The sequence below is a fragment of the Pinus tabuliformis genome, chromosome 7 (assembly GCF_031772625.1).
Source record: "Pinus tabuliformis cultivar Carrire ecotype Pingquan chromosome 7, CPIR1, whole genome shotgun sequence".
NCBI lineage: Eukaryota > Viridiplantae > Streptophyta > Pinopsida > Pinales > Pinaceae > Pinus > Pinus tabuliformis.
In genome coordinates, this window is record NC_142293.1 from 2,004,137,483 (window position 1) to 2,004,163,875 (window position 26,393).

Genomic DNA, 26,393 nt, shown 5'->3' on the forward strand with positions numbered 1-26,393 from the left:
TTATTACTACAGAGAGATCGTAAATACATCACCCTAAATATATACACAATTGAATATATATATATATATATATATATATATATATATATATATATATATATATATATATATATATATATATATATAAGTAATCAATAAATAAAACAGGGTCAACAACAAAATATGGGGTTGAGGCCCATTAAACAAATAAAAAAAAATATTAAAAGGAGTTGACAATGAATAGGATGATAAAATACATAAAAAAACATGAAGGATAAAGAAAATAAACTCCATAGATAAACAAACAAATAAAATAAATTCCAAAAAGAAGCCTAAAAAACTAGGAGGACGGGACAACGACCCAGCTTCTACTAATATTCCAACCATCATCTCTATTCTAACTATTGGGTTTTTTTCTTCAATTTCTAGGGCCTCCCTCAATTTATGATGATGGAAATGACCAACTCTAGCAACAAGTTGGGCCTCCTCAATGTAGATGTGATGCTTAGATTTATCTGCATGCTTCGCCAAAGAAGAGGAGCGGGTCCTGCCATGCTTGATGTCAACAGCATGCTCAAAAATCCTTTGATTAATCAAGCGACGAGTCTCACCAATGAAGAGAGTCCCACAAGAGCATGGGATAATGTAGACACCCTTCATATTCTCGGGGTCCACTGGGTCTTTTATAGATCTAAAGGAGATATGGGTGGTATTTAAAGGCATAAATTTTGAAGCCACCATATCCTTCCTTATGATCCTCGCAATCTTGTTAGTGGTCCCTTGGATAAAAGGAAGAAGAACACCAGAAAACTAATCCTTGGTATATTTCTTAGCATTAGACCTTTTTTCAGCTCTGAGGAAAGCCTTACTACATTGGTGTCTACTATACACATTATTAAATAAAACACTTAGGAGATGTGATTTCTCTTCATTGAGATGGTTTTCATCAGAAACTCTTAAAGCTATAGTCGTTAAGGTGTTGAGAACACCAATGTTTTGAGTTTGGAAATGATGAGAATTAGCATGAAGATATTGGTTTGTATGATCTTTCTTACGAAATACCTGATGAGAAAAACAACCATCATCATTCCTTGAGAGGAGGACGTCAAGGAAGGGAAGACTACCACTTAATTCAAATTCCATGGTGAACTTTATAGAACTAGATTAATTGTTAGGATGGAGGAAAAACAGTTGCAACTTTTCTTTACCATGGGACCAGATGACACAACTGTCATCCACGAACCTCTTCCACATCTTAGGCAGAACATGAGAAGAAGCTAAGGCCTTTGATTCAAAATCCTCCATGAATAGATTAGTTACCACACGAGATAGGGGGGGACCCATGGCGACACCGCATGTTTGCTCATAGAATTCCCCATCGAATGAAACGAAAGTAGCAGTAAGTGAAATACCAACTACATAAGCCATATCAAGATCTGTGATGTGCTTGATGACTTCGATGGCCTCGTTGATAGGGATACTAGTGTAGAGGGAGACCACATCGAAGCTCACAATCTTGTCATCTAGATCAAGCTTAAAACTCTTTAACTCATTAACAAATGATGCAGAGTCCCTGATGAAGGATTCTCTATGGCCAACAAGGGGCTTAAGCTTATGGGCTAAATATTTAGCAAGAAGATCAGTTGGCCCTCCTATTGTGCCAACAATGGGTTTTGGAGGATCCCTTCCTTATGAATCTTTGGTAGACCATAGATTCTACGGTTAAGAGGGAAACTTACAATAAGCTTTTGACTAAACGAGTTGACTGAGCTACTAGCCTTTATAGCAAGAGCCACACTCATTAATAGTAAATTTATTAAATACATTTAAATATTATTTTTGAAAAATTAGTCGTTTAAAATAGTTGTTACTTAATAACATTTGTTTTTAATATATTAATGAATTAATATAATAACTTAAATATTATTGTTCAAATATAGTCGTTACGTGGAATTATGTCTTTACATTTCTCTCTATTTAAGCCTTTGTCATGGTCTGCCTCTTCCTCTCGTCCTCATGATAAACCACACTTACTTGTTCAAAACGCGTCGCCCAAAAATTTATTTTATGTGATTTATACCGAAATACTTTGCTTAATTCATTATAGATCACAGAATCTTGAATACCACGAAAAAATAATTGTTTATATTTATTATAATTAATATTTAAGTGTACTTGTGAATAAGAGGTAAATAAATTGACTAGCCTAACTTTTAATATAATTCAATAATTTAATTTCACGAAGGAAAGTTAATTCAATTCAATTTCATAAGAAGAAATTTAGAATGAACCAAAAATAAATAAAAATGTTTCATTTTGCATTTTCGTTGACATTAAAACTGACTACCACTTAAACACACTCTAGTTAGAAAAAATCATATATTTTAATATATTTTATTGACAAATCACTCGGTCAGATTCCATTCCTCAAGAATAACCATTGAGACACGTAAAGAAAGCTACTATGTCACCTTCCCACATCTTGTTTAATAAAATTGCAAAACATCTATATATGGTACAAATGATTTGCACTCATGTTTAATAATGTTGTCATTAAGATCCTAACTTCACATATTATAAAGACCTTTGGGCTTTCGTCACTATCATCAGATAGTGGAACCTGGCCCATCTCAGGATGAATGTTGTGGTTTAGGTCAACATACCAAAACAAAGAATTGACAAATTGATTTTGCCAGTAGTCGACCTTGCATGATAATGTAATTTTACGTACATGTAAAATATGTTTCGAAAAGCCATCTTTCTCAGATTTAAAGTAATAAATAAATCTATGTTGCGACGAGTTGACAACATGGAAAATTAAACACAGACATAATCAGTCAGATTAAACCAAGGAAACAAGGTGGTGAAATAAACCCATCCTTTACCCTTCGGCCGCGGTCGCCTGAGAGAAATTCGAGGAGGTGGCAATCCCAAAATCTGTTACAAATTATGATGGAGATTAATAACAAAATCAAAATCAAACCCTGTGTTAAGGGTAACTTGATTTGTAACTCAGCTGTAGTGATGTTGAAATGTGTGTGAACCAAAATTTCCATAGAATTCACAAATTGGGCGCATTGATAGCAAATCCTTCGGTGACGTTATGTCTATGAGTTGGAGGAACCTGTAAATTTTCAGAGTTTAGTGTCCTTGAGGAATATTAACAACTAAGAATGACAAAATACCTTGAATTAGTATGCCAAGGTTGCCCAATTACCTGGGCAACGGTATCACTGAATAACAAGCTCAAATTTTTGAATAAGGAATTAGCCAATTCCATCATGCCACAAAGTTAAATCGTCTAACGCGTTACAACGCCAACACCAGCAATAATTTCATAGGAGTAACATGGAATAAAAGTGAATTGGGAATCTCTACCTAGTAGAAAATCAGGGAAACAAATATGGCTTAAGTTAAAATTACAGGGGATATGAAGTGGGTTCTGAAAGTGAAGGCCATTTGAGAGCCATTTCGTTGAAAACCCACCTGGGGTACTGATTTCATACTAACATTTGAAGAGATAACATAAGGAGAAGATAGTGGAAAACAACCTTAAGGGGAAAACGTAGCTCAGCAATGAGCAAAGTGGACAGAGATATGCACATTGCACCAAGAGAATACCTGGAAACCCGCATCTCATGTGATGTGACTATAGGACAAGCAAAATTTAGTTGTCGAGTGGCTGGGTGGTGAAAGAAGATTGATATCCATTCCTCCACTCACACTACCAATGAAAAAAGGCAAATTAAATATATAAAAACAACAACAAAAAAACAAACGTAGGACGACTCAAACCCTTAGTAGCCTAGAAAGACAAACGATGAAAAATATATCTGTGTAGAGGTAGGCCAAAGCATCCAAGTGAGAAGAATTCCACCTCTCATGCCACCGTAAACCTGTAAGGAAACTAGTTTTACCCAAGAGCGGATTTCCACGGAATAATCAGTAGAGGATGAATGATACTAAACAATTTTCACTACATCTGGGTTGAGTACTGATGCTCATGGGTGTACTGGAGAGAGCCATCGAAAATCGAATGGCTATGGTGGTGGACATTACAAAGGCCACCTCGCAGCATTTCAACACCTTTACATAGGCGAGAGCATCATGGATCAAATGAAGGATAGTGGTTGCGTAGCCAGAGCATCACGGATCAAATGAAGGATACTGGGTGCGTAGATTAACTTAGGGTTTGTGAGGTCATAGTGATCCATCGTTCATCGAAACCAAAACCATCATAACCCTCGATCTAATACCAGTACCCGAGGTGGCAAATGGATAGGAGGAGCACAATAGTTCACATCGGAAAGAGTATCGTGGAAACACAATATTGGGTCTGAGTTTTCAGTGGTCAACACTTGGCAGATTAACATGAAATCCTTTCCGTAACAGTAAATGAAAGGGGGTACACTATATGACATACATAGGTACAATTAAGGTGGAATGAATCAATTAGTGCCCATAACATATACTATTAAGGAATTGTCCAACCTCGCCATATAGATTGGTTCGTATTTCAAAATCATGCCACCTTCTCTAAAATCTGAAGCGGCAAAGTCACCACATAAGCGTAATTGGAAAGGCGAATAATTTGGCTACATGGGAATATAATTTGAGATAGCAAATGTGGAGTTGATGCAGAGGGTAATGTTAAAAAATGTGACCAACGTTTAGTTCATAGAAGGGAATTCATACTAATCTATTAAGACATGGTAAGTAATCCAAATATTATCAGAGTGGATGCAATACGAGAAACAAAATGATAAGAGGATTTATTTAAAAATGATGTTGATAAAAAATAAAAACAAATCTCATGTGGAACCTGGGGTTTGTTACATGCAACGCAAATTTAGCAAATGAAACTCACCCACGCAATTATATTGCAGTACCAAAGTCCAAGAAAGACCACCAGGACAAGCCAAGCTTCCGTAAGTATCAAATTCCGCCAGCATGCAAGCAGTTTTTGCATCACTAGAATCCACCATACTTCCATAAATATCAAATTCCGCCGGCATGCAAGCAGTTTTTCCATCACCACCGTGGCACCTATTTTAGAATCCACCCCATGGTACTCGTTTTAGAATCCACCACTACTAACACTTATCCAATGAGGACTGTTATAAGTAGTTATCTAAATCAATAAAGATGGAAGACTCGTAGAGTCTATTATTTTCAAATTAACGATTCTTCTACTAATAGTAAGTAATATTTGACGTGTTTCTTCTAATAATAATAAGTAATATTTCACGTGCCTCTTTGTGTGCATTCATAAATGAATTTATGAATTTACAAAATGAACCTACATCGCATTCTACTAATAATAAGTAACATTTCATGTGTTGCTTCATATGCATTAGTAAATGAATCTATGAAATGAGCCTACTTAGCCTTCTACCACAATAAGTAATATTTCAAGTGTTTCTTTGTGTGCATTAGTAAATGAATTTATGAATTTACAAAATTCTTATTTCCTTGCATTTGATTTTATATCAGTTTATTTTTTTAGAAGTAATGTTTCAGGTGTTATATTTAAAAAAAAATTAATATATTGAAATGAAATGCAAAGAGTAAATGAATTATGAATTTATAAAATACTTATTTCATTTATTTTAATTTTATATCAATTTAATTAAATGCAATAACTTATATAGATTTAAACTTTCATCAATAATGTTTCACAGGCTATATTTTTTAAAAATTTCATATATTCAAATGAGATTATAGTAAATGAATTTATGAATGTTTATTTCCTTTCATTTTATTTTATATAAATTTAATTTTGAAAAAGTCATTGCCTATTATGAATTTATAAAATGCTTATGTCTTTTCATTTCATTTTAAATCAATTTAATTTCTTAAAATGCCTTATAGATTTAAAATTCCATCAATATTGTTTCACGTGTTATATTTTTTAAAATTTTAATATATTAAAATGAGACTATAGTAAATGAATTTGTTACTTTAAAAATGTTTATTTCCTTTCATTTTATTTTATATGAATTTATTTTTTGAAAAAATCATTATTTATTCTTCATTTGTTTCATTAAATAAAGATTCATTTAAATCAACATTAATGTAAATCAACAATCATTTATATCAAGATTCATTTCACTATAACATGTAATAATGATGTTGTTGTCCCACAACACTTCCAAAGTCAATCCTACCACGTGTCTCCTCCTTCCATCTCCCCTTCACCGAATCGTTGATTAAACACTCATATGAACAATATGTTTCACATATTCGCTCTTCATTGAATTAGGCCATCCATTATCAATAAAAACAAAAGTCAACAAATCTCTTTCTACCTAAGTTCACATATACACGCCTATCAGCGAATTAAAATTAAGAATTATATTTTATTTTTCTTTTTGTAGATAATTATATTTTCATTTTTTGTACGAGTTACATTCATGTTCCGATTTTACTGCATTGTATTTGTTATCACTCAGAATTAACTTCAAGGCTGAGAAAAGACAATTCCAAGGTAACCACAGACCAAGCTTTTGATCTGGCATCTAGCCCTGCCAGACTAGAGAGGGTTGTCTATTTGCCAACACAACGTGGCTATAATAAATGAAATCTTAGGCTAGCTTTGGAGTGCGGGGATTTTGTTTGAAAGTTTTTGGGTCGAAACAACAAGAGAAAGGATGATTGGGCTACGGAGTCGATGCCAGTTTCTGCCGGCAACCTTGGGGTAAATTAAGTGCCATGTTCAGCCAGATAAAAGATTGCCAATGTGAGAATAATAGGGGAGAAAGCCCACTGCCCCGCAGGCATCAAACAAGGGATGGATTTGCAGTAGCAGCTTTAGATGAATGAGAAACATGAGGTTTCTCAATAGAGCATCTAGCAAAGTATGAATTCTGCAAAGACAACCATTACATCTAACAACAAAATCATCATGAAAGGAGCATTGTTATAGATGAATTCCTAACATATCTCTTAGATAATGCTGTAACAAGGCAGAAAAAACTAAATATGTAAGTGAATTACAGAAAAAATACTAAACATCAACACCATGATGGATCCCAAGTCCAAAGGGCAGAAAACTGCTTTTATTAAAATGATATTCATGAAATTTTACATAGTGCCAATTAGCCTCTCTGCTACCAAAATCGAACCTCTACATCGTAAAAATAATCCTATTTGTAATATTACAAAATCATTTTAAATTTTCTCAACATAGGAAATAAAAAAAAAATTAATAATAAAATCCTATCATAAAACAATATTAAAACTAAACAATATTCAATAAAACTCTTGTGAACTATGGCAAATAGAGTTGTTTTGAAAACCAAAATTAGTGAATTTTGGTCAAGATCTGCTTCCTTTAAGGGTGGAATCCCACAAAATCTACCCTTTGACTGCCACCTTGCACCTGCCTGCATGAATTTTGGAGTTGTTAGATCGACCTACTTTTCTTCTCCCTTCTTGGATGCTCTCTGACTACCATTTGTACTGGTGACCACCTGCTGCTAAGCTTATCTACTATAGAGGTCTACACTGCTTGAATGCAACCACATGCCTTTTCAATACCATTACCGTGCTCTTTGCATATAATGATAACACAAATCATTACATGACATTGCCTTGATGTTTTCTTCTGGAGGCTCAGCATAGATTCCAAATCTACAGATGAGACATGACCTGGTTGTCGACACTCAGCTTTCTCAAACTCTTCTATAATTTTTAGAGCACAATAGAGCTTGGTTGTCTTTCTAGGAAGCTCCAGCGAACTAACACAGACTCCTCTAAGCTTAGAAAGAAAATTTGAGAAGCAACAACGTCTTCCTGTTTTCCCGAGTGTATATGTGGTTTTACAATTCAAAAAATATTTCTCCACAACTACCTCTACAATCTATTGAATAAAATGCAATAATTTGATGCCTTTTGCGGCATGTCTCATTAACCTGCTATTTCACAATAACTGAGGTGCGCCCAAGAATAACAACATCAAAATTGTTGAGATAATTAGCAGATAGATCTTTCACACTACCTTTTTCAACAGAGACATGAACCATAGAATTGAAATCTCTTAATGATTCCCGGCAGACTTCAGCAGTCGATTTTCCCTTATGATTGGATACCTCATCAAGAATAAAAAAAATTTGCTGATGAAGTTTCTGTTGTAACTGGACTATCATCCATCAACATCAAATTACCAATAACTTCCAAAAATAGTTTCTTACATAGCTCTGTAACCACTCCAGTCATTCCAATGACCGAAACACGAGATTTTCTTAATCTACTTTGTGCATCAACACCCCAGACACGGATTTGACAATCATAGACAGTGGTTCCATGGTCATTGAATACCTCTCCATCCATGTTGAAGGAAACAACCGGTTATTGTATTTTAACCCCAATCAGCAAATGTAGCAACATCGATTTCCTCGTGTACCAAGGAATCTGGTTGTTTTTTTGGTCAGGTAAGGGCCTTCTGCTCAATGACAGGTAGCTGCAAAACTTTTTTTTTTAGAATTGCCCTACCTGCAGCGCTTGGCTCTAACTACATTGCCACACTTCTAGAAGCGCAACACCACAGAGCTACGCGCAGCGCTACCTCCTTTGGTTAGCTTGACTCGATTTTTTGTGTGTTATGGATGCAGGGAAACTGAGTTCGGCCTTCGGCTCTCATCCTTGGATTCCATCTCCTTCTTCAGCTTCGGCTTCAGTTTTATTAGCATCTGCAGCTAAAATTTCCTTCTCAAGTCTCTCTTCCAAAGAGTCTTGCAGAATCCCCCAACAAATCTTTTCTTTTTTAATTTACCTGTTCATTAGTCTCTTGACTATTTCTTATCAATGCTATAGCTTCTCCTTCACTCGAATATGGACCACATGGTTGTCCAGGAGAGACTTGGAAATTTATCCTTTCATTGATGATTCCAAACATGATTTTACACTCTATCTTAAACAAATATTGCAGCAGAAGCTCATTGGGGTGCTGACACATATTGATGTTGTCTTCTACTCAAAGACCTTCCATTGATGTAAGTGTAAGCATTGGTTGGACCAAGCCGCATAGGTATCTTCCCCAAAATTACCCTATTCTTCGTTGTGCCATGTTTATGCACTCCAACATATTTTATTCAATCACCTTTCTTGAAAACACATTTTGATTGTTGCGATGACTCTGTATTGTCATTTTGTTTTGAAGAACATTTTTCATCTTCACAATCCTCACCTGAAACTCTCTTTTCAAAACATTCCAATCCATAAGGAACAAGTTTCCTTAGAGCTATGGCAATAGATTTTGGATCATTGTCATTTATATCGCTACCATCTTCTTTTGCTTCACTGCTTGCCCAATCTTCTTCATTGCTTGCATCATTCTCACCATCTACCTCTGAGTTTGATGAACATTCTTCCCTAGTTTCACTAGTTTCATTTTCATCATCAGTCTCAGCTTCTGATGCACCTTCTTCACCAAAATCATGGGGCACAAGGACACTACTGCCAAGAATTAACAATGGCACTTGTAAATGATGTGCAAGGGCCTTCACTAATCTCTCTCAATATAGCTCTGTTCCTGGTATGCTCTGTAATAGGATCCTGCAGCTTGAAGAACTCAAACGTGAACCATAATGAGTAGCAAATTTGTGATGTTTCAAATGGGCCATTGCACATTCCTTTAAAGTATCTTTAATATGTCCCTCCAAGAAGTAGGGAAACATTTCCCATGACACATTGATATTCTTCCAAGGGCACCAATCTGCACAAAATTTCCTTCCGAAACCTTGACTTCTTGGATAGAAAGGGTGACTCTCATTTCTTGGTTTGAAAAAAGAGTCTCTCGTTCTGAAGCCATTCTTGCTGATCTTGTTCCCCCAAACGAGCATGATCATTTGATCCAGGACTAGTCAATTCATATTTCTCGATTTGTGTTTTGCCAACAGAATTAGCAGTAACCTCTCTCTTATTTTTATCTGGTGCCCCGCCATTGTTTACAGGAACATGTTTCTCCTCACTGCTATTTCGGCCATTTCCTTTTGAACTAAAGTGTCTAACAAGATGTCATTTGTGGGTGTGTCTTTGAATCTCTTGAAATGAAATAAACCTAGGCTTCAACAAACAATAAAATAATTTACTTAAGAAATAAGTTCCACACGGACCACTAGAAAATGTATTTCTTCCAAAGCTAAAACTTGGATCGACAGAAGTTAATGAGCCATCTTCCTTTGAAGCCAGGGAAAGTTTTGTATCCCAATTGGGGGTATCTAACCCTGTCTGGCTATTGCATCTTGGGAACAGAAATTTTGGAGCTCCTTCATGTCTACATCATGCCTTGCTTTCTCTTTTGCATCTATTACGCCTACAAATTCCTCTCTTTCCTTTGTTGCTTCCACTTTCTTTAGCTCTTCCATTCTCTGAATGTGCAATCTCTCTGGCATTTTGTGAGCTGACTATTTCTTCACATGCTTGGCTGTACATCTCACGAAGCCGTTTCAGTTCAAACTCCAACTTTTCTAGCTCATTTTCAAGCTGTGACTTTATAGACGTGCTTGGCAGTGAGGATGTGCCTAAATAATTATCAAATGATGGAGATCGCTCATCACTGTCCTCACTAGTCATCTTGATTCTCATTTTACTCTTCATATTCTCAAAATCAAGAAGTGTGGTTGATTTCACAACTAGAGGTTCTGCCTCTTTTTGAAAATTGCAAGTCCTCAAGATAATTTCATTGCTGGCACTTCTTGACTCTAAAGAAGCAGTTGATTTCATTGAAGAGAGTTTTCCTTTTCATATAACATATATACGGTACAAAAAAATGGAACAATCTTTGCCACCCTTGCTAGTACATTAGGGACCATGACCCTCCTATAAAAAATTCTATTTGAAAAATATTATAAACTTAGGGAATGATCATGAAGATAATGTTAGGACGAATGTTAAGACGAATGAAGATAGCTTGGCTCACAAATGTTGGCTCAAAAATATCCATGTCTTCCTCATAGCCATGTGCTCTACAAAGTGATTACTTGCAGAAAGGACCCCAATGAAAAGATCTATTGGAACCTCTGGCAAAGGAGGAGCTTTTCATTTATTTGACATGTCAAGTATTCTTTAAGTTGAAAATATTGGAAGATATGTAAGTAAGGATGACAGAAAACACTGAATGAACATCTATAAATCTTCAAGTAATTCCTTTCTAAGGCCATGAGTCCAACTGTTATAGACATATTTGGGCATTGAAACTCCAAACTTATTATGTCGATAGACTAGGGCTCTTTAACCCCTAAAAGTGTTGTTCCATACCCTAAAATATCATGGTCAACTGATTACATCATTCCCTAGAAGTTCCACCTGAAAAACCACTCAGAACTGGCCAAAACTGGACCATACTGACTACTCCACTGTCAGGGTGTGATGCATACTGACTTCTACACTAGCTAGGTGCGATGCATACTGAAGAGGCCTTTTGTGGGGTGTGATGAGTGAGAATGGACAAATGTCCGGGATAGTTTGCTAAGTGGATTCTCATGGAATCTTCTAGAAATTTATCCTATGACACTTGCCTCTCTGAATTCACCCAGGGAAGAGTAAAATATCCAAGAAATCTCCAAGTGGAACCAAAAAAAACAAGTGGAATGACCCTAATAAAAAACCCATAGATGACTCACACCCCTACACACATCTATAAATGGATCCCTCAGATCTGGAGCCTGAAATTTTGTAATTTGCAAGGAAGTGCTAATAGTTTGTCTTTGAGAGAGAGCATTGTATTGTTGAGTGATCTTGCCTTTCATGAGGTGAAGAGGTCTTTGATGCTGGGAGGATGGTGCTGGATCAGAAAGCTGGGTTGTAATTCTCCCTTCTATTTAATAAATTTCTTTGAGTTATCCTCCATACAATCACGTATTTGTGAATGCCATTGTATGTTCATTGTATTTCTCATTCTGCAATGCTTATGATATAATGGATAGAGATGCTTTGATGTTGTTTTGTTACTTTGTCTCTACAGATATTCTCTAAGCGGGATATATAGGAGAGGAGTTGCAAGCTCTATCAATGGGGAGAGAAATCAAGTAAGGAGTTAAGCGGAAGATCTAGGTTGGTTCCTTTGCCTCTCTCTTATCTATCATACATACAGGAAATCCCAAATTTCTTTGATTGTTTGTTTCTAGGGTAGCTGCCAATCCTAGTGGGCTAGCAGATCGTAAAGACACTAGTTTTCCCAGAAACAAAATGGCGACTCCACTGGGGATTGAATAGATGTTTGTTTTTTATTGTTCTTTGTTTTATAAACTATAGATAGACCTGAAGTTATCCAGATAGCCTTCGAACTGCTCTTGCTCATCAATTGCAAAGTAGATGAATGTTTCTTCAGTCAATCTCTGGTTTAGTTTATGAATTGAACATTTGACTTAAAAGCACTCTAGATGCCCTTTTGGTAGCTCAGTAACCTCTCAAGATCATTCCTCCGTACTTTGCTCTTTACTTTCCATCATAGCTCAGCTCAAATCAGTGAAATTAGCTATAAATTTGAGCCAAAACCCATCTCAGTTGCATTCTCTGGCCCATCACATTGTTTGTTATTGTCAACCAGTATGCATTGCACTTCTTGAGTGTAGAAGGTGTGATTCATACTTGCTTCTGTGAAGCCCAGGTGTGATGGCTGGCTAAGCCTATTTCCCTTCTTGAAATTTGGGGTTTTCGTCCTTGTTTTCAGTTCTGTTTAGTTGATTTGCTGCTTATGAACAATACCTAATTACTAAAGCCTACTTGCATTACATAGATCAGCCTCCATTGATTAGGACTAGTAAATTTTTTTATATATTTTTCCATCATTTACAATCCTTTGTCAAAAATTTACTTAAATCGATCTATTGTTTTGGTACAAAAAGTGTCGTAACTATCGTTTCGTGTCAAAAAAGAGAAGTGTCGTAAAGTCTTCCTTCTCTGAATAGTCGATTGAAATTTTTGTCAGGTATTTGATTTCATTTGTTGTTATTTGAAGTGTCAAAAGAATTTTCTATTCGAAATTGAAAAGTTTTGTTTAGTCTTCCTTTCTATTTTGAAAAAGAAGTTGTCGAAATGTCGCTTTGAGTGAAAGGTTTCAGATCTATACTTAGTTCTCTTTTTGGCATTCCTCACATTAAGGGAACGAAAAACAAATACATGCATTTTCATTTGCATTTATCTTGTGTGCGAAAATTGATTTAGGAAAGTGCATTTAGACTGTGCTCTTTGCTCTTTTTTTGAAAGAATCATAATTTTCTTTTCCTAGTAGCTAGGATTTTCATTGATCAAAGTAAACAATGATTGCTTATCATTGTAGATTGCATATTTACAAATTTTACATCTAGATGATGTGGTGAACCATTGGAAGGTAAACTTCTAAGCAAGATAAAATCTAGAATAATTTTCAATGAACTTAACAACGCTTTGGAATATAACACAACACATCTAGAGGTCTAGGCTAGAGACGTGTTCCGACGTCATAAAATCTAGTAAGTATCATTTTCATCAAAGGTTGGGTGATTCATCCTCTTTGATACAAAATGTGCTAGCACGGACTTGTGCTCCCCATACCGTCAAGTATATACTAGGAGAGCACAATAGGCTTACATCCTTTATCCATAGGAAGGAGTGTCTGCCACCCTATCAATCCCAATGCACTGAACACAACATTCAGGAAGATTGACTGCCGTACATAAGTCCTTGGTAATTTCTCTTTAATTTATCACGAAGGTGTATATTGCAGTTTTGTGATTGGTTTGGTAATTCCTTTGTCTAGATTTCCAGAGTAGTCACTTTTGTTCCTTTTCGACTCCTTAAAAGAAAAGGTCCATTTGAGCACTTGTCACTTCAGGCTCGTTAAAAGTCGAAGTGGACTAGAGTCATCTTTAGCTTTTTCTCGACTCTTAAAAATTGAAAAAGCAAAGTTGTGTCAAAGCATCATTAAAATTTATTTAATTCAAAATAACATTATTTTCCCATTAATTTTGAGTTGATCAAGTAATCCGCAATCATGGAAGAAAGTCAATCAAAACCCCGTCGTTCGCAGAGACTACCAAGTCAACCGTCTTTGACTCAAGAAACGAAGCCATTCTAGGCAAAACAATCTCATTTAACTGAGTCCAATTCACCTGATTTATTTGAAACTTGTGTTTCAACATCGTCAGAGACTACAATTACTCTAATCATTTATGGTACGTTTGCCTTTGGAGAAGAAGTTCCGCAGTTACAAGAGGACATTAGAACTAATCCTAGTGTAATGGTAGACACTTTATACCTAAAATACCTCTAGCTAGAGCTGATTAAGAGACTGAAGTTCACTTACCTGAACATCTAGAAGTTTATTTCCAGAATTCAGAAGGTGTCACCCCTCAAATATCTGTCACTGTAGAAGCCATACCTTCTTCGGCTCCAGAAATATTTTATGGACCTGACGGTCTACCTCTTCCACCTAGACTGATTGCTATAGAGCATATAGTAGAGGAACTTCCATCCAGTACCCCATTACATTTTGGAACTGGGATCCACTTATATCCTTCTACTCCTGAATTTAGTTCTTTTAATCATCCTTCATCGCAAGTTCCTGTCGAATCGCTAGGAAATCTTTTGGATAGACTAAATATGTCTGAGAAACCATCAACATCTAGGACTGTGTCGTCTGATACTGCTACAACAGAAATTCTTGTTGCCATTCCTACAATGTTTGCCGGTATACCATCTATCCCAACTAGTTATTAACCACTAGCTGAAGTCCACTAAGGGACTGTTTCAACGACATGGTTTGTTCCTATTTGTTCATTCAAAATCCAATTTGGTATTTCATATGTTGAAACTCAGCAAATCGATCATGCATGCTAGTTTCAATTTGGGCAGACCAGTCTTCAAAGACTAATATATCCTTTGAACATTGGACTGCCGCCATATGGAGGGAAATATGCTTTTTCATTGTTCCCTCTTGGAGAAGAACCATATGAGAGTCTACAACAAAATTTAGGTTAGACTTGAATTACATCTAGCGGTTGGATACTAATACTGCCTCAACAACCAAGGGTTGTATATTCAATGCAACCAACCCAACCTGTGTCAAATATTCCCACTACACCTGCTATTGTGACTGTGTCACAAGTACAAGCACTTCCTATTGTGTGTCAACCTCAAGTCTCTCAGGTTGCAATACAATAGCCTCTTATCTCTACGGCTCAATCACAACCTCATGTTAGTTCTTCCTTACCTAGAACGACTCAGGCTCAAATGGGTATTATCACCCCACATCTTGGTCAATCTTCTAGTATTGGACAACAAAAATTGGTCCAAGAACCATGGCTGGTACAATATCAACAACCGCAATTCTAGCAAACCTACCGAGGACCTGAGCAACAAGGCTTTGTAGGTAATGGACAACCACATTTCCAAAACGGTTATCGCTATAATGGTTACCAAAAACCTTATCACAGTTACCAGCATCAGATACATTATGTTGGTATGCAAAGACCTACTGCTCAGGCGATCCCCTCTTATCCTGGGTATGCTTCACCTAACCTGAACCAATAGTTTCCTTTTGTAGGAACTCTAGAATTACTAGATTTGAACCGGATGACGAATGATCCAATTGCATAGGACCCTTGGTGGCCAGCGATTCCTCATAAACTTCCCTCCGATATTCCTAAATTCAATGGAAATCCAGGTGAAGATCCATCGAAACACGTAATGACTTTTCATTTGTGGTGCTTGTCTAGCACCCTAAATAATGATTCGATTAGGCTTCACCTTTTTCAGAGAACGCTCACTGGTCTGACAGCGAAATGGTATATTGAGTTTCTTAGAGCTTCATTTGATAACTTCAGCGCCCTTGCCACTACTTTTCTAACCCACTTTCAGTTACCCATAAGGTACGAAATGGGAACAGATTTCCTTACTGACTTTAAATAGACAACAGCCACTCACATATCTAATCATATTCATGAGTGGTGACACCGTCGTCGAATGGTAAAGATGTATGTTCCTGATCAGCTTCTAGCTGAGTGGTTTATTAAGTCTTTATTGCCTTCTATTACTGAGGATATGGCGAAGGGAGGGGTTGTCACTGAAGAGCAAGTCATTGCTTATGCACAATATTTAGACTTGATCTATACTCAGTCTGGCACACTCTACGACAAAGTTCCTAACACTCCTAGACTAGAATTTTTGTTCCCCCCTCCTAAATCGAACAGGGACTCTCATGCCATTGATGGCGTGCCCAATACCTCAAGCACGCACATTGCAAAGGCTCCATATCGTAAAGCCCTTGCAATTTCTAGTAAAAAAGAAAATGACAAACCACTTTCCTCGGAGGTTAATGTCATGTCATTTGACAAGGGCAAAGATCCAAAGCAATGAGGGGGCAAGAAGAAAGGGAAAAATAATAAGAAGGAACAGGAGAATTCAACTCTTGAAAAAACTTTTGAGAACCCTACTAGGTGAAAGAAACCTCGAGATCCATGTTACATTTGTAATGAGGACCATTACATGAATAATTTTCCACATCGAGCTAAGGTTACAAAACTTTTAAAGACTTGAAGTACCTCAGCAGTGTTTACTGATCCGTTTCCAAACCCAGAAACTAATCTGGTTGCTATCGATCATGCTTCCACATCCTAAGTGCGTATGCTATCCATCTCGAAACAACAAAATGATGCCTTGATATCGACAAGGAATAAATAGTACCGGAATCCAAAGTCATCGAACAACCAGACTACAAATCAACCTAGTAGTTCAACAACAACTTCACTAGAAGTCGTTCCACCCATTATTCCTGAATTAACTATAAAGTTGCCAAAGGGAGTCATACATAAGTCAACATTTAATCCTCTTGCCCGAGCAACACAAAATTATAATATAGTGGAGGACCTGGCTCAATTGCCTTCCGCTATGTTGACACTTGAAGTACTATAGAATTGCCCCTCCCAAAAGCAGGCTTTGTTATCAGCAATAGGTGGGATTGATCTAGCGGATTCCAATCTTGTGGCCTGTTAGTGTCAGTCTTTCCAGCCTTCCTCCAGTGATCAAATATGCTCTTACAAAGTGGTCTCAGAGTGTCAAGGTCAAATTTTGTCATTTCAATGAGTCTTCAAGCAAAATTTGGTCACTAGGCATTAGGTCTAGGGTTTGCTTTAACTCCTTCTAAAGTTGTCCAAATGTCGGTCCATGTCACCATTTAGCTGAGTTTATCATCATTCATAGGGTTTTCATTATCATGTCAGTGTCTAATGAGTCATTTTACACCTTGTTCATGCTTCAGTTGCACCTAGGCAAGGTCATTTCCCTCTCCTAGGGTTTTGAAAGGTAATTTCTCTTGGATGGTCAAATCATCGGCAAAACTTGTATCAAGATATTCATACACCTTCCCCTATCCTTTATATACCTTATCAAACACTTCCCATCCCTTAGATCCGCCAAATTCCTCATTTTTGCACAAACCCTAGTTTCTAGCTACAACCTGGCAATTTTCTAGGTTTGGCCTGTGTTTTGCCCTTTTGGACCCCTTCTCCTCACTAGATCTCCACAATTCCACTTTCCCCTGCTTCCTAACATCCCTCCCCACTCCCAAAAATTTCCCCAAGAATTTAGAAGCCCCTTATCCCCTTCATTTCGTTTCATTTCGGCAAAATCCCTTGTTCCACACATCGGGATACGTTGCACTCAAATGATGTTTCAGAGCAATAGAAGATGAATTTTGGAAAACGGAGAGAGGTTTTGGTCCACAACATGCCAAATAAGAAAAACCTCCTTCACTTTTTGCACAGGTATCATGGTTTTAGAGAAATGTCAAAATTACAATCATCGGATCCAAGGAGGTTGGCCAAGGCACTAAAACGACGGAAAAGGCCCGATACACTCCAAATTTTGGCCAAAGCCTCTTTTACTAAGCATGGTACTTTATTGGGAACTCCCAGCACAAATTCCAAGAAATTTTGAGCATTTTGGGTAAATTTTGGTTTTTTCAGGCAATTTACAGGTTTTCTCCATTAACGGGTCTCACCCCCCGCGCGACCCTTCATCCAGGCAACTCCATTTTGCAAAAACTTAGCATTTCCAGATTTTTCATGAGAAGTTACATATTCTCATCTATGGACAAGAGATTTTATGAAGTTTTGGGCCTCCAGAAAGTCAAAAAACAAGCAAAAAAATGACTTTCTGCCACATTTTTTACACACAGAAAGCAGTCTTGGGAGATTGCAATTTTGGAGGGGCAAATGACAACCAAATTCAGAAATTCCAGTTGGGTTGGAAAGTAGACTCACAGAACTTTCCAAAAAGCCTACTCTTTCCTCATTTGGATAGCTGGAAGTGCCCCAAAAGTTCCCTCAAAGGTGCGCGACCCGTCGGGATTTGGCGCGCGACCCATCAGGCAATTTTCACAATTTTTCACTTACAACTCATGGATTCGCCCAGCTTTTACTAGTTTTGACTTTTGATGGGATTTTTCACCCTCTTTGATGTAATTAATGTATTTTTATGTTGACATGACACTTATTTACCTATTCTAGAAGATTCATTCATGAAATAGCAAACATTTAATGAATGAATTAGTTTCCTAGCTTATAGAGGCAAGTTGTTTTGACTGCCTAGATTTTAGCACTCAGTTTAGAATTGGTTGAAACAGCTCCTAGAAGGATGAGCTCGACCCCTAGAGGCAGGGAAAGATGTTAGATGATCTATATTATGTACTCTCTTGCTCATTTTCATGGTTGGACTCTTGAGGGAGAAGCTATCATTGTATTATTCACTATATCCCTGCACTTTTTGGCTAAGGAAGACCAGGGTTTTGCAGTCCTTTTTGGGATTCTTGTGGTTACATGTATTGATGGTGTGTTTCTCTATGTACTTGTAAGTGTGTTATGTGAATCATTTACTTTCTTTTCCTTCTGCACATTAAGCAAACGAAGTGTTAAAGTAAGAATTCATGGCTGTCATGCTCTGCTTTTAAGTTTGTTTAATTTCAATGTTTTCTACTGTTTAAGGAGAATTCAAAGTTAATGTTTGCTCTCCTTAGCTCCTCACCTGTTATTCCTGACCATCCACCTCAATCAAAGGCATCAATACTGTCTCCTACCTCGCCCCAAAGAACCCCCTGCAGAAACTGTGTCCAATCCCCGCACCCAAAATTGCCATCCCCTCAATTTGCCACCAAAAACCCTAAAAACCTCAAATCAACCCTTTTGATCAGTTTACTAGCCTAAAATCAATGTTACCCTATTGGTCATCTCATCCATTGAAGATCTCACTGAGATAGACCGGAGAGAGCCCTCTCCCGCCCCGTAGGGCTAGCTACGAGGCGAAGTGGTTTGATGTTGCCTTGAGGTTTACCTTTCTCAGCCTGAGGTGAAATTTCAAGCGCTAACATGGCCTTTAACCATAAAGGATACGCTCCTCAATTACCGACCCAACTCACTTTCCTTATATAGGTAAAAGCCCTTAATTAAACTATTCATCAAAAAATCATTGATGAGGGGGCATCTACCTTTATTATGTCAATGAGTTCCTGGAAAACTTTAGGTTCACCACCCTTGTTGCGATCATCAATGAACATACACGCCGTATGGGATTTTAAGTAACTTTCAAGTTGAACTGGGGGGAAAGACAATAGAGATTGAATTCGAGGTCATTGATGGAAACCTTGACTACAATATCTTACTGGGAAGGCCCTGGATTTATGCTATGGCTGTCGTTGTGTCTACATATTTTAGAAAGATTGCATTTCCCTCCAAGGTGGAATTACAATTGTTGACTAGCTAACCTTTTTCCCCAATAGTTCACAAGCTGCTGGAAACATTCCATTGATCCATGCAAGTTCTAAATCTCTTCAAAATGTCGGAGTAGGTCTCCTAAAAGACCCTTCCTTAATGGGTACTTTTGCCCTCCCGCCTCCAACTGATCTGGCATAAGTGGCCACAGTGGAAACCTGTCATATGGTCTCTTCTACAACATCTAAGATTAAGAAGAAATATGACCATTTTGATAGTGTGGATCATCGCGAGGTGTTCCCCTCAAGCCCCATAGAATCTTTGTAGCAATCAATTTTCTAGGTCTGGGCGGCAAACCCAAATCAACACTGAACGCTTGTTTGGATAAATAGGTCTCTAGAGTATGGTACCTCTTTCGATCCTTAGTCTTGTATACATTCTACAGACGAAAGAATCATTCAGTCGATGATGATAGGAGAGACGCCGTGGGAAGATTACCACCATTGTTCCCACCTTCAAGATAACAATGAAGATTATTCAAGCAACCTTAATCATCCTTCAGTTTCTGATTTTCTATCAAATATTTGTTAGGACTCTGGACACCACATATCTCCACAATGGTATGATATTGTCCACTTTGGGCCTAAGCCCTCATGGATTTGTTTTTGGGCTTTTACCCCAAAAGGCCTCATACCAATGGAGATATTTGTCCATCCTTATATACCCATGATCCTCCCCACTTCTAGTCAATGTGGAACTTTGGTCGTATACCCAACAATATTGTAAATACACTGGATTCTGAGCGAAATATGTCCAATATTGAGGAAACTATCACCATTAATATCTCGACCAAACCTAATGTTGTAGAAAATATTCATGTTGGCAAAACTTGTTCTCCATCAGAACAGGAAATATTTTGCACTCTCTTTCGTGAATTCAGAGATGTATTTGCATGGTCATATGAAGAAATGCTAGGCATTGACATGAGAATTTTTGAACACGAAATCAAGATATATCCAGATGTCAAACCAGTACAACAAAAACTTCGACCTGTTCACCTGAAGAAAGCCGTTGCCATAGAGGCAGAAGTTGAAATTTTTTTCATGTTGGTTTCATTTACCCTATTCCTCTAACTGATAGGGTATCGAATATTGTTCATGTGATGAAAAAGCAAGGAACAATTAGAGTGTGCGTCAATTATAGGGATGTAAATCAAGCTTGTCCAAATGACAACTATCCTACACCCTTCATCGACCAGATAATTGATCAATGTGCCGGATGCGAAATCTTTTCATTCATGGATGGATTTTTTGGGTACAACCAAATCAATATCCACCCATAGGACTAGTCGAAGACTACATTTATATATCCATGGGGCACATTCGCGTACCATAAACTACCTTTCAGTTTGAAAAATGCAGGGGAAACTTTTCAGAGGGAAATGAACTACACCTTCCATGACATCAAACATATCATTCAACCATATCTCGACAATCTACTGGCTCATTTGCGAAAGTGGACCGATCATCTGTAGCATTTGAGAGCCATATTTCTACATTTCCGACAGTACAAGATACGACTCAATCCACACAATTGTGTGTTTTGTGTTGGTTTTGGTCGATTACTTGGTTCGTAGTTTCTAAGGATGGAATTCGGCTCGACCCATTTAAGGTTCACGCAATCCTTGACATGCCTCCACCTTCAAATTTTCATCAGATTCAGAAACTCCAAGGGAAAGCCAACTTTCTGAGGAGGTTCATTCCGCACTATGCCGAACTTGCTAAAGGTTATATGCGTCTTTTGAAAAAAGGAGTACCCTTCGACTGGGATCAAGTTGTGTAAGCTTCCTTTGATGCTTTAAAAGGTTCCCTGATAAAAGCATCATTAATTTATGCTCTTGACTATCAAAAATATTTTACCCTGTATCTCGACGCCACAGATACAACCATCGCTATGGTTTTTGTACAAGAAAATAATGGAATATAACATCTTATATATTATTTAAGTCGCAACCTTAATGATACAGAAAGCAAGTACTATTATGTTGAAAATATGGCTTTAGCAGTTGTTCAAGCAGTACAGATATTTCGACACTATATCCTCTTTCGAAAAACTACCATTGTGTTAGATTGCACCCTATGACCTACATTCTATCGCATCAATTACTAGGGGGAAAATATTCCAAATAGATAGCCATTTTGCAAGAGTTTGATCTGGAATTCACCAAATCCAAATCAAAGAAGTCTCTCATCTTCATAGAGTTACTTTCTGGCCTCCCATCGTCGTTCAAAAATTTAAGATCTAAAGCATCAATCGTGGATGAGACACTGTTTCTGATATCGTCAAGAGATCCGTGTTACAGAGATATATTGATCTATCTCCAAACCCAAGCTTTTAGGCCTGACACCTCTTGCTCTAAATAGCGACATACTCGATACCAAGCCCAAAACTACCTGACCATTGGTGATACACTTTACTGTCATGGTGTCCACACAGTTCTACAGAGGTACCTCACACATAAGGAGCCCGAAAAAGTCCTGAATGATTGTCATTTAGGTGCTTGTGGGGGGCATCTATCTGGTTATTCTACTGAACAAAAGATCTTACGAGCTGGTTAATTCTAGCCCACTATATTCAAAGATTTCATAATTGCAATCAGAAGTTTCCATGCTTGTCAGATTTTTGATCGCAAAACTAGATTACCACTTGCACCACCGCATCCAGTAGCTGTTGTTGGTCCATTCGCTAAATGGAGCATAGATTTCATGACATGTAACCCCACCTCAGCTAGGGGCATGGGTACATTATAGTCACTGTCGACTATTTTACAAAATGGGCTGAGGCGATGCCTACATTAAGCAACATCGGTCAAACGACAACTCTTTTCTTTTTTAAGCATGTAGTCTCTAGATTTGGTGTTCCACAGGCTATAGTCACAGATCATGGATCGCATTTTCACAATCACATGATGGTTGAATTGACTGCCAATGTAGAACTATCCCATGATAGTTCTACTCCATATTGTCTGTGGGCTAATGGACAGGTTGAGGCAATCAACAAAGTCCTTAAGCGCATGCTGGAGAGAATGATTGGAGTCCACAAATGGAATTGGAATTTTATCCTATACTCAGTTCTATGGGCATATAGGACATCGGTGAGAAATGCAACCGGATTTACACCTTTTTAGTTGATGTATGGTCTGGAAGCTGTCTTACCAATTTAGTGCAAAATTTCGTCTCTCAAGCTCGAAATTGTTTTGTTTCGTAAGACTTCGAAGGAAGAGTCTCGTTTCTTGGAACTAATCCACCTGGATGAAACCCATCATGATGCCACACTGGCTAACAAAGCACATAAGAAACGTGTCAAGGCACAATTTGACAAAAATGTCAAGCCTCGTATCTTCTCAGAATGTGACCTGGTCTTGCTCTACGATCAGGACTCTGACAAATTGGGAGCAGGTAAGTTCGAACCATTATGGATGGACCCCTACATTGTTAAATGGGTATTGACAAAAGGAGCCTACGAGCTGGTTGATTATGATGGGATTCCATTGTCGCAACCCTGAAACGAGTTGTACCTTAAACATTACTATGATTAATTAAGTGTAGTAATCTCTTTGTATATATGCTTTTGTTACATTTTTTCTTTTCTTTTAGAGTTTTCATTTTGGTTAAGTGATCCACTTTTCATTTTTTGCAGATGTCAGACTTTTTGGAACCATTTGTTGGGTATGCTGACGGAGCTAGTTGCAATACGCGAAACTTATCTTTTGCAACCTGGGCCATTTTTGCTCCAAGCGGCGAGTTAGTGAGTTTCAGAGTGGTATGTATTGGCTGATCAATGAACAACATCGCTGAGTATAGCTCGTTGATTGAGCTTCTCTCTGATGCCATTTCACATGGCATACACTGACTCATTGTCAAGCTAGATTTGCAACTCATCATTCTACAACTTATTGACATGTATTCCATTCGGAACCCAGCTATTTATCGTATGTTCCTTAGAGTCAGGATTTTGGAAAGACAGTTTGATTCTATTCAATATCAACATGTTTCCAGAAGCTTAAACACATTAACTAATTCATTAGCAAACTATGCGTTAGATAGACATTTGCAGCATTTGTAAAGAAAAGCATTTCACATTAACATTTGCATAATTTAACCAAACTAAAACTCTGAAAATAAAAAATATATAACCATTTATAGTTTTTACAAAATGTTTTGTGGCCAAGACAAAATCGGTCATATGACTAAGAAACTCAAAAATGAATGCAGAAAAGCATCCTAGTCTAATGATGTTGCTGATAACATGTCACTGCCTATGTAATCATGCGCAAGAGCCAGGTCCATCGACTTGACACACTGGTAGTGTGGCGCTGTAACCTCAAAGGCAGCTCATCAGTCCTGACATCCTGAATACTGAGAGTGAGTACCTCGATCTGATCCTACAGCACTACCAAGGTCTCCGATATGTCTAGATCTCGAAGGATGGACCTCCCTACAGCCTCTCCTGCTGGAGCGTCAGCTGCCGCCCGTGGGCTTGCCGTTGGTCGTACTGGCCAAATATTTGCACACACATGTGAGTTTGATTAGTCTTGATAACATTAAACAAAAAAACATTATAAAACTGATAAACAAAGATGTGGTCGAATTATTTTACCTATAGCACTCCACTGCTCGCCAGCTGGTAACGCCAAATCCGGGTCGCCTCGAAAATCCATCCCGACATATGGATACTCCGCAAAGACCATCCCCTGATGGTCGAACCACTCGAAAACTACATTAGAGAAGGAAATCTGTGACTGACCGGCATGTCTGGCCATAAGATCAACCCATCTCTGCATCCGTGGTTTCCCTGGTGCTGGAAATCCTAGTGAAATGTACTAAGGATGCATCAGTGGAATCCTCTCCAAAGAAAAACCAGTCAATATGGAGTTGTTCTTTTATGACAGGAAATACTGCCTCACACCAATTGAACACCTTCAGTTCCAGGCATTCTACGATGTACTGCATGTAAGATATGTTTGCCAAGTGTAAAGTTGCGCTGCCAACCAATCTAGCAAAGGTAAATAAAATGGTCCTCAAGGGTTGATCACTGACATCCCGGATATTGATCTTGCCATCTCTGCTAGGCTGAGATCCATCTCTACAGAACTGATGAATATAATCTTTGGTAGATTCACCTCCACGGGTGGATCCTGATAGTGAAAGAGGGGCACCACGCCTCGATAACCCCCTCAGAAAGTAAATATCCTTGATTATCAATGGAATATATTTGCCTCTGATCTGTAATAACTGGTCAATCGGATCCCAAGCATCGAGGAAATACTTCAACAAACTGATTTTTTGCCTCATGGTGGATATACGGATGAACTTTAGCAAGCCACAGTTTCGTAATGTAGTAACTATGCTCTGGTCGTGTAAGGCAATCATGTCCTCTTCTTCATGTTCACATTCATGCCATGTGACAACCATCTTGATCCAAAAAATATCTGAGACACAGACAGAAGATAAGTTAGGATCCAAATTTGAGCAAAAACAGGCAAAAATTTCATAAAGAGTCACTGTGTAAAGTTTCCCTTCTGCACCCATCGCACCCTGCATTTGAGCAAGGTGAGATGCATACTAACTGGCCAGTGAACAGGTAAGTATGAATTCAATATAGGCTAGGTGCGATGGTTGGAGAACGAGTTCTTTAAACCCCAGGGTCCCAAAAAAAAGGGAAAATTTTGCTCAGAATCAAGAAAGGATGGAATGAAAATGAAGAGCTAATGGTTAGCTCCTTCCTGGTCCTGATGGTGCAGAGAATAGTCCACCGGATCTCCCGAAATCAACTGATGAAATTTGAGGGGGAAACCACTCCAAAGCTCCAAAATCCCAAATTTGAAAAGAAATGATGAAAATGAAAGGTAAAGCTACTTTTTATGTTACTATTCACATACCTCAAGCAAAATGTTAGTTTTAATTCATTTTTCATACATATGTATGTATTCCTAATCAATTTGATGGAGTGATTGAGTAGGTTGAATGACCAATGAAAGAATATAATGTGCCTAAATGGTGAATTGAACATCTTTGACCACTATAACTGAGCATGGTTATCGCATGGTTCAATCTCGTTAAAAAATAAACCTACCTCTGAGCATAGTTCTGCACGGTTCAAGCTCGTTAAAAAAATGAACCCGCCTTCAGTGAATAACCTTTGTTATTGCCCTGCTATTAGCCTTGTGAGCTTTGGTTGTGTGCCTTCCATCACCTCCATTCTTTTGGCCGATCATATGCTTCCACTTGATTGTTTACCATTTTGAGGAACAGTTGCGATGAGTGGTCCTGTTAGCCAACCTCTTCACACCACCATGTTTTGAGAAGTTCCAAGCTTACCCGGAACCAGTTGCTACCCTAAATTCCACTCATTCCTCAAAAACAAGTCTCCTTTAAACTCTTTTTAGACCCATTAAATATGAAAAGGTTGTCAAGCTATTGGCCTTTCCAGCTCATTAAAGTAAGGGCAAGTGCCATCCCTCCTATATATTTTAATCTTTTTCAGACCTAAGGAATTATCTCATGAAAAAGTTTGAGCACTTGTCTTTTCGGCTCGCCAAAGTTATCGAAAAGTCATCCCTTTCGTATTATTTTATCCTTTTTCGGACTTAAAGGATTATGCTATGAAAAAGAACTGTTGGAGTTTAACACATATTTCATTAAAATTGGAAATTTTTTATTACAAAGA

General features: G+C 37.7%; 1 pseudogene; it reads right to left on the reverse strand.

The window, feature by feature from the left end:
* Positions 1 to 7,480: 7,480 nt before the first annotated feature.
* On the reverse strand, positions 7,481 to 8,310 carry LOC149256517 (SUMO-activating enzyme subunit 1B-1 pseudogene; annotated as a pseudogene).
* Between the last annotated feature and the right edge of the window lie 18,083 nt (positions 8,311 to 26,393).